The sequence below is a fragment of the Leptonychotes weddellii genome, chromosome 12, assembly GCF_054177405.1.
Source record: "Leptonychotes weddellii isolate Sample4059 chromosome 12, ASM5417740v2, whole genome shotgun sequence".
In the NCBI taxonomy this organism is placed as follows: domain Eukaryota; kingdom Metazoa; phylum Chordata; class Mammalia; order Carnivora; family Phocidae; genus Leptonychotes; species Leptonychotes weddellii.
The window spans coordinates 86,558,133-86,567,061 of NC_138380.1; the positions used below are offsets into that span (position 1 = coordinate 86,558,133).

At 46.3% G+C, this 8,929-nt stretch overlaps 1 long non-coding RNA gene across 1 annotated transcript in view; it reads right to left on the bottom strand.

The window, feature by feature from the left end:
• Nucleotides 1-3,719, bottom strand: part of LOC145716614 (uncharacterized) — a 341,468-nt gene extending 337,749 nt beyond the window's left edge. Inside the window, exon 1 of the long non-coding RNA XR_014139426.1 lies at nucleotides 3,130-3,719. This is a non-coding gene — a long non-coding RNA (uncharacterized LOC145716614). The remainder of the gene's footprint in view (nucleotides 1-3,129) is intronic.
• Between the last annotated feature and the right edge of the window lie 5,210 nt (nucleotides 3,720-8,929).

The following is an 8,929-nucleotide window of genomic DNA, read 5'->3' on the forward strand; positions in this document are numbered from 1 at the left end:
GCAGGGAGCCCAATGCAGGGCTCGATCCCAGGACCCTGGGATCATGACCTGAGCCGAAGGCTGACGCTCAATGACTGAGGCACCCAGGCGCCCCTAAACCAAGGATTGTAACAAGAGATGAAGGAGGGCACTATATCATCATAATAATCTATCCAACAAGAAGATCTAACAATTGTAAATATTTATGCCCCCAACTTGGGAGCACCCAAATATATAAATCAATTAAAAACAAACATAAAGAAACTCATTGATAATAATACAATACTAATAGGGGATTTTAACACCCCACTCACAGCGATGGACAGATCATCTAAGCAGAAAAGCAGCAAGGACAAAGCTCCACACTCCTGTCCCGTAGCCCGCCATGTGCACTCTCATGGCTCCATGTAAGCCTTCTCTGTGTGCCTGCTGGCTGGGTTCTCTGTGGGGCAAGGTGCTCCTCATTGAGAACGGGGCGCCAGATGAAGGAGCTGCAGCAGTGTCTTGGGCCCAGGGCCTGGTCAAACTCGGCTTCCCAGGCAAACAGTTCCGACATCAGGAGAATGCCAAGAAGAAAGAGATCCTGAATTCCCTCAAGTACATCCCACCCCCACCCAAGTGATAGTTGGAGCCAACCTGCACACTTCTGAGGAGTGTGAGGTGAACAGTACGCAGGTACACCCCCCCTTCACCTTACTGCAGGAGGCTCTGTCCGCCCCCAGTGAAAATGCCACTGTGCTCATGACCAACCCCAAGTTCAATACTTGGTCTAGGATGTGCTGCCACAATGTTGCCTGGAACTTTGAGAAGGTCCTGGTGGGCCCAGATGGTGTGCCTGTGAGCAGGCTTTCCTGCTTTCCAGCCATCGATATTGAGCCTGATACCAAAGCCCTGCTGTCCTTCTGTGCCTAAGCAACCCTCCTATCCCTGCTGCTTGTCAGTCACAGCACTGCCCTCTGGAGGTTTCATCCATGATGGTGTCTCCTCGAAATCTGCAAGGAGGAACGCCTCATTTCCAAGAAAATCCCTTGTGATGGGAGCTTTTTGTCCATCCCGGCATCCCCCCTCCCCAAACCAAGTCTCCTCACTAATAAAGTGTCAGGTGTCAGCCAAAAAAAAAAAAAAAAAAGGGAAAAGGAAAAGAAAAGCAAATCAACAAGGAAATAAGGGCTTTGAATGACACACTGGCCCAGATGGACTTAACAGATATATTCAGAGCATTTCATCCTAAAGCAGCAGGACTTACATTCTTTTTGAGTGCACATGGGACATTCTCTAGAATAGACCACATACTGGGCCGCAAATCAACCCTCAACAAGTACAAAAAGACTGAGATCATACCATGCATATTTTTGAGCCACAACGCTATGAAACTTGAAGTCAATGAAAAAAAAAATTTGGAAAGACCACAGATGCATAGAAGTTAAAGAACATCATACTAAAGAATGAATGGGTTAACCAGGAAATAAAGAAAAAATTAAAAAAGTACATGGATGCAAATGAAAATGAAAACACAATGGTCCAAACCCTTTGGGATGCAGCAAAAGCAGTCTTAAGAGGGAAGTATATAACAATACAGGCTTACCTCAAGAAGCAAGAGAAGTCTCAAATATACAACCTGACCTTACACTTAAAGGAGCTAGAAAAGGAACAGCAAATGAAGCCTAAAGCCAGCAGAAGAAGGGAAATAAAGATCAGAACAGAAATAAACATAGAAATAAAAAAGAAAATAGTAGAACAGATCAATGAAACTAGGAGCTGGTACTTTGAAAGAATTAATAAAATTGACAAACCCCTGGCCAGACTTATCAAAAAGAAAAGAGAAAGGACCCAAATACTTATAAATCACAAATGAAAGAGGAGAGATCACCACCAACACCACAGAAATACAGTTATAAGAGAATATTATGAAAAATTATATGCCAAGAGACTGGGCAATATGGAAGAAAAGGGTAAATTCCTAGAACATATAAACTACGAAAACTGAAACAGGAAGAAATAGAAAATTTTAACAAACCAATAACCAGCAAAGAAATTGAATCGGTAATCAAAAATCTCCCAACAAAAAACTCTGGGCAGTTTTTTTTTGCAGCATATAATCAGTGAACCCTAAAATCTGAAAGGTAAAAACTAAACCCAACCAATGGGAAAAAGCAATTCAGATAAACTAAACTAAAAAGCAGCTGAACATGGCTGGAGAAAAACTCCCAGCCCACTGACTGGTCTCACCTGCGTTCTTTTTTTTTTTTAAGATTTTATTTATCTATTTGAGAGAGAGAGAGAGAGCACATGAGAGGGGAGAGGGTCACAGGGAGAAGCAGACTCCCCACTGAGCAGGGAGCCCGATGTGGGACTCGATCCTGGGACTCCAGGATCATGACCTGAGCCGAAGGCAGTTGCTCAACCAACTGAGCCACCCAGGCGCCCCCACCTGCGTTCTTGAGCCTGTGGTCCCGTGATGCCGTCCTGGTGTACTTGCAGGTGCCCTGAGTCCAGACCCGAGTAACCAGGGGGAGGAGCAACAGTATGTTTCTTGAAGTGTGGGGCTCCCAGATCAGCCGCATTGGCGTCACCCTGGGACTTGTCAGAAAAACATTCTCAGGCCCCACCCCAGACCTAGTGAATCAGACAGTAGCCCAGCAATCTGTGTTTTAACCAGTCCTCCAAGTGTTTCCTGAGCGTGTTGAAGTTTGGGAACCACTCATTCCTTCTGCCATTCTCCTAGGGAATATTCCCTTTCTCTTCTCTCTTCAAATCCCAACACTGCGGCCACTTCCATCTTCACTCAGAAGTTTCCTACTTCACTGAGAAGACTGAAGAAATCAGAAGAGAACTTCCACAGCTGCCACCAGCCTCCCACTCACCCACCAGCCTCTGTACCATCCGTCGGCCAGAGCACAGGGGCCAAGCTCCTGTCCACAGCTTACCTGCACTCACGCACTGGCTCCCACCTCCTCTGCTTCTTAAGGACATCACTCCAGCACTGCCCCTTGTTCAGTGTCACATTTTTTTTTTTTTTACCTGCCCATTGGTTCATACCCATCAATTTTCAAGCATGCTATTATTTTTCTGAACTTAAAAAGTTTTTTCTTTATCTTATGTCTCTCACCAGCTACGGCCCCATTTCTTTCCTCTCTTTTACAACAAAACTTCTTTCTTTTTTATTTACATTTTATTTATTTATTTGAGAGAGAGAATGAGCACAAGTAGGGGGGAGGGGCAGAGGGAAAGGGAGAAGCAGATTCCCCATTGAGAAGGGAGCCCGATGTGGGACTCAATCCCAGGACCGTGGGATCATGACCTGAGCCGAAGGCAGATGCTTAATGAACTGAGCCACCCAGGCGCCCTACAACAAAACTTCTTTAAAGTATTGTCTATATTGCTGACAAATTCACCAATGACCTCTATCTACTGAACCTAACAGTCAATTCTTAATCTTTCTCTTGCTTATCAGAAGCATCTCGGTCAGTTGCTCATTTCCATCTGCACACACATCCATTTTCCTCACTGCCTTCTAGGAAAACATGCTTCCTATCCCAATGACTGCTTCTTCTCACTCACTTTGGCTGGTTCTTTCTCTTCTCCCAACTTTTCTTCTTCTTTTTTTTTTTGTAAGATTTTATTTATTTATTTGTCAGAGAGAGAGTGAGCACAAGCAGGGGAAGCTGCAGGCAGAGGGAGAAGTAGGATCCCCACTGAGCAGGGAGCCAGATGCGGGACTCGATCCCAGGACCCCGGGATCATGACCTGAGCTGAAGGCGGATGCTTAACCGACTGAGCCACCCAGGCCCCTCTTCTCCTAACTTCTTAATGCTGGTGTGGCCCAAAGCTCTTTGTCTGACCTCTTATTCTCTTCCCTGTTCTCTTTATCCTCACTTCCTGGGTGAACTCATCCAGCCCTATGGCTTTCAATAACACTGATAGACTCCAAAGTGACAGCTCCATCCCAGATTTCTCTCTAAACTCCAGACTTTTCATGTTTGTCATCTCAAACTCAATATGCTTAAGAATGAGCCCTCATCTTCCTGCCTGACCTCCTTCACATCTCAGCTTCTGGTTGCTTGGGACAAACACTTTGGAGCTATCTTTGTCTACTTTTTTCTACTCTGCACCTATTTTAGGGAATTCTATTGACCCTAGCTTCAAGATACATCTAGATTCTGACCACTTCTCACCAACTCCACTGCTCCTAACTATACCGGGGTGAGCCACCACCATCATTTCTCTCTTGGACTAGCCTTCTCTTTTCCCTGCTGCTACCTTGCATTCTCCCGAATGATCCCTTTAAAACATAGACCAGATAATGTCCTTCCTTTGCTCAAAACTCTCCAGTGGCTCTCTACATCACCCAGAGTGATGGCCTTCCAGGCCTACTCGTCCTCTATCCTCTGTCACCCTCTTCCTCATTCACTCCATTCCAACCAGGCTTTCTTTCTTTTTTCCATGAACCTGAGTGGCGTGCTCCGACCCGAGGGCCTTTTCACTGGTCTGCCTTCTGCCTGGGTGCTCTTCCACAAACGTTCATCTGGCCAACTTCATTTTCTTCATGTCTTGGCTCAGATGTCACAGTCTCTAGTCTTACTCTGATCATCCTGTTTAAAATAGTAATGTTTTCTCTCCGCCACTGTCAGTCCCTTTTATTCTGTTTTATCTTTTTTCCATATTATTACCTTAACATGAGACAATTTGCTTATTTATGTTCATTGTTTATCTCTCCCTGCTATACTTTTGCAAACTCTACAAGGTAAGCATCTTTGCTTTGTTCACAAAGCAACTGCCTAGAATAGTGTGTCTGGTGTTGAATAAGCTCTTAATGACCATTTGTTGAATAAGTTAACATCCTCAGAGAGATAAGATATTGCGGCTAAGAAATAAGAAGACAATATATTTAAAAGGTCCCTAAGAACAAGACAAACTCCCGGACATAAAGAAAGGAAACATTTAATAGAAGGACTGGAAAATAGAGTTGAAATCTCTTGGAAAGTAAAGCAAAAAGACAAGGGGATGTGAAAAGGAAAAAAAAAGTTAGGGACTGTCACAGGAGATTAACACCCAAGTAACACCAGGTGTTCAAGAAAAAGACAAGGACATCAGAGGGGGAAAAACATTAAGAAATAAGTTAAGAAAAGCCCTAGAATTGAAAGACACAGGTTTCCAGGGACACTGGAAGGGCCTACCAAAAGTCCAGGACTGACTCATTATGGAGAAGAACAATGACATAGAGAAGAAAACACCTGAGAAGAAAAAGAAGAAAACATAGAGAAGAAAAAATCCGCACCTTGTAAAACGATGACATGCAAGGCACGAGATCACACACAACAAAACAAGGATCACCATGGCTATGAAATTCTCAGAGGCAATGCCGGAAGCTAGAAGACAGTGCAGCAATGCCTTGAAAGTTCAGCAGAAAAGTGATTTCTAGGCCAGAATTCTATAAACAATCGGTGATTTAAGTGTCAGAGCAGAACAAAGACATCTTTCAGGCACGCAAGGTCTGAGAACATTTAGCCCAGGTGCCAAGAGGAAATGTGCTCCTCCTTCCCGACTCAGGGCTTCTTGGGGCCAGGAGAGCAGGCCTTGTTCCTTATCCCCCTTTTCGTCCCCAACAGCTGATATAGTATGTGATAACTTCCTCTGTGAAGAAATGGTTTGAAAAGCCGGCCTCATCCATTCTTGGGACCATGGGGAATATTTATGATTATGGGAGGATGTGTGATTGCGTTGCTTGGTACATGTTTTATCCTCTTACGGGCAGTACTTTAAAGGGTGGGGTGAACTCTATTGACATGTGACCTGCACTGCTTCTGCTGGACGATCCTGTGAAGGCCACAACAGGCCACCTGATGCAGAACTGGGAAGATCTCTGTGGGTCTCTAAACGAAGAATAGGCCAGAGAAGTAGAGGACCCAACGTCTCTCAACTTTCAGATTTGTCATAGGCCTGAAATTGTTGCTTGGTTACTCCTTGCCCCTATGGGATTTCCTCCCCTTGAAAGACCCTGGGGCAGTGAGGCGCTCACGCGTGTGTGCTCAAGTGGCTGGAAGCTCCAGCATTGTCATGAAGCATGGGATTTGGGAGCTGGACAGTTCTGGGTTTTCATTCTACTACTTAGGAGAGTGAGCCTGTTTCGTCACATTTTAAAAGCACTACACCAACACCTTCACTTCCCCCAACAGAGCACTCACAAGTGGCTAGACACTTTCTCTGTTTGTTATTTCATTTTAATCCTCCCACCAACCACATGAAGATGTCCTGATTATTGTCCTGATTTTCTGGAAACAAAACAAAACTTGAGGCTCAGGAAATTTCTTGTCTAAGTTCACACAAGTGGTTGAATTCAGAGGTAAACACAGGCATTCAGCTTCTTCACCTCCAGTCCACATGCCCCTTGATGGCTGGGATCAGCCTCATCTTCATGCCAGCGGGCGTCATACCGCACAGCTGGGTGATTACTTACCTGGGGTCCTCTCCTGCCATACCTGGAAGACGCACAGTGTCTTCTTCACCCAGGAGGCTTACTGCCCCCACCCCACAATGCAGAGGAGCTGTCTGATGTCCTATTAAGGGAGGGCCTCCCCTGCGTCTGAGCCCAATGCTACTCACTCCCAGTGGGTGTTCACCAAGCAGGACTGTGAACTCAGGAGGCCAGAATCCATGACCGCTGAGAACTGACCACTCTCAGCCTCAGCCCAATGCCTGGCACACTGTAGGCGTGCAATAACTGTGTGCTGAATGAAGGACTCAAGCCTCCCACCTCTAAGTGGGAGGGGAAAATGGGTGCAGTGGTATTTGTGAAGCAACTGGACCTCATAATAGCCCCAAGCATCTGGGATCACTGGTGCTTCTAGCGATCTAGCTCTGGGGAGCCAGTCTTGGTTACAATGGGGCCTTGAAGGAGCCTGCAACCTTGCTCTGATCAGGAAGGGCAATGATGCAACACAGCCTTCCAGGGCCATGGGCCCGTTGAAGAGCAGGCTGACGGGCATCAGGAGGTGACAGTCACTTTGAAAATTGACAGCTGGCTCTCCTCAAGTCAACGTGATATGGAAAAGTCGAGACCTGAAGGTAGCATCTTCCACTGTGATAGGGATCTTCCTAGATGGGCGGGTGCCTCGTGATCCCAGATACCCCTGCCATGCCCATCTTCCACAGCATCCCTGCTCCCTGTTTTGAAGCCCAGCTTGCTAACATGCATTCTTTACTCCAGAACCTGAACTTTTTACCTTTTGGAGTCAAAGGCTCTGATGAAAAGCTCTGATGAAACTAGGAACCCCCTCTCCGGATATTCATATGCATATGCACAGAAAACATTGCACACACCTAGGATCCTCACAACAACCATGGCCCCACCCCCCTACAAACCTAGCCTCATGCCGGACTTAGGGCCAAGAAAGGAAGAGCCCCTCTAAGCTGCAGCAGACAGCCTGGGATGGAGTCAGGACAGTCTGTCAAAATGTTCAGGGAACCTGGACTTTAAACTTGGATCACTGCTCTTGTGAATCCAGCAAATGAAGTAATAGATGCTAAAAGCCCTACACAATTACACTAGCGGTTGGAGTCCCCCACCCAGCCTGGAGGGCAGTAGGCTCGAGCAGGTGACAAGGACAGAGAAAGAGGCCCTGTTCCTCCTTTCCTAGGCATGTGCTCTTGCACAAGGCCTCTCCCAGGTTTCAATTCTTACTTTCTGCAGAGGGCATCTAGGCGAAGGGGTACTGGGTGCAAGAGAGCATGACCAACGGCAAACCCCGCCTGTCCTCCATTCTAGCGGTTATCCTGGGCAAGGCTGTCAGCTTTCTCACTTGTAAAACAGGGATAACAGTGCCCACCTCCCCAGTGTTGTCATCACTTGTCACCGTTAAGGACGGTGAGGGCAAAGGCCCGTCACACCATGCCAGCTAAATGTAGGCTGCTCTTACCATCACTGTCCAGCTTTCGGGGAGCCTTGGGATAAAAAAAGAACGCATGTGTAGATACCTTGTTATCGTTCTAATGAATTATTCAGTACCTCGTGATGTGGGCGATTGCCACATTTTTAAGTGAAGAATGAAATCTTCAGAATGGTGACCAATGCTCCCAACCAACCTCACTCTCAAACGCAGATGGAGGTGAGAATAAATGAAGAGCCCACAAGTCGTCATCGCGGAACTGTCTTTACTAACAAAACCAAAGAACTCCACACACTTTTTGTGGCCATCGACTTTTTTTCTTTCAAATTTTAAAATGGTATTGTGCATACACATAGTTTTAAAATTTAGACACATTTTGGAGATCACAAACAAATCAAGAGATCACCGTGCGATGTTCTGAGATCTGAATTCAAACACTTAGAATTACTGAACCGACTTCCGTAAGTTTTCTGTTCCTTGAAGTGGATGCCGTTTCTCCTCTGCCTTCAGGGACTGTCCCTTCTGCAGCAGCTACGTAACAGGTGCTAGGAAGGGGGATAACGTAGAGTCCGAGAGCTGCGCATCTGTTAACATCTAGTGGGTAAGCAGGAGGGTGTCAACCCAGCTGACTTAAAAAAGGAAACCCCATAAATAAAAGCTCCATTTATTCCACAAATACTTTATCTTTCCCTCAGTACATTAGTTGGAAAGAAGGCTGACACTTAACTTCTCATATATGGTGAGATGCCCAGGTAAGTGAGCGAGTCTCCATTGCTGTTTCTGGTCTGGAGACATGTGCCCAGAATCAGGGCCTTCGACGTGCTCCCCCTGGCTGAGGCAGGATGTACTGGGGGTTTCTGGGGGCAACCCCTGTGCAGTCCCATTGGCTTCCCCTGAGGAACTAAGTTTGGGCAAAGCTGTTAGCCGAAGCCTTGAGGCAGGCAAGACCTCCTAAGCTGTGTGTGTGTGGTTTGGAGGAGGTGGGTGGGGAGGGAAGGAGGGTGCATGGTTGTTTGGCTCTCCTGCCAAACAGTCCCCCTCAACTGATTCAGAACCACATGTCC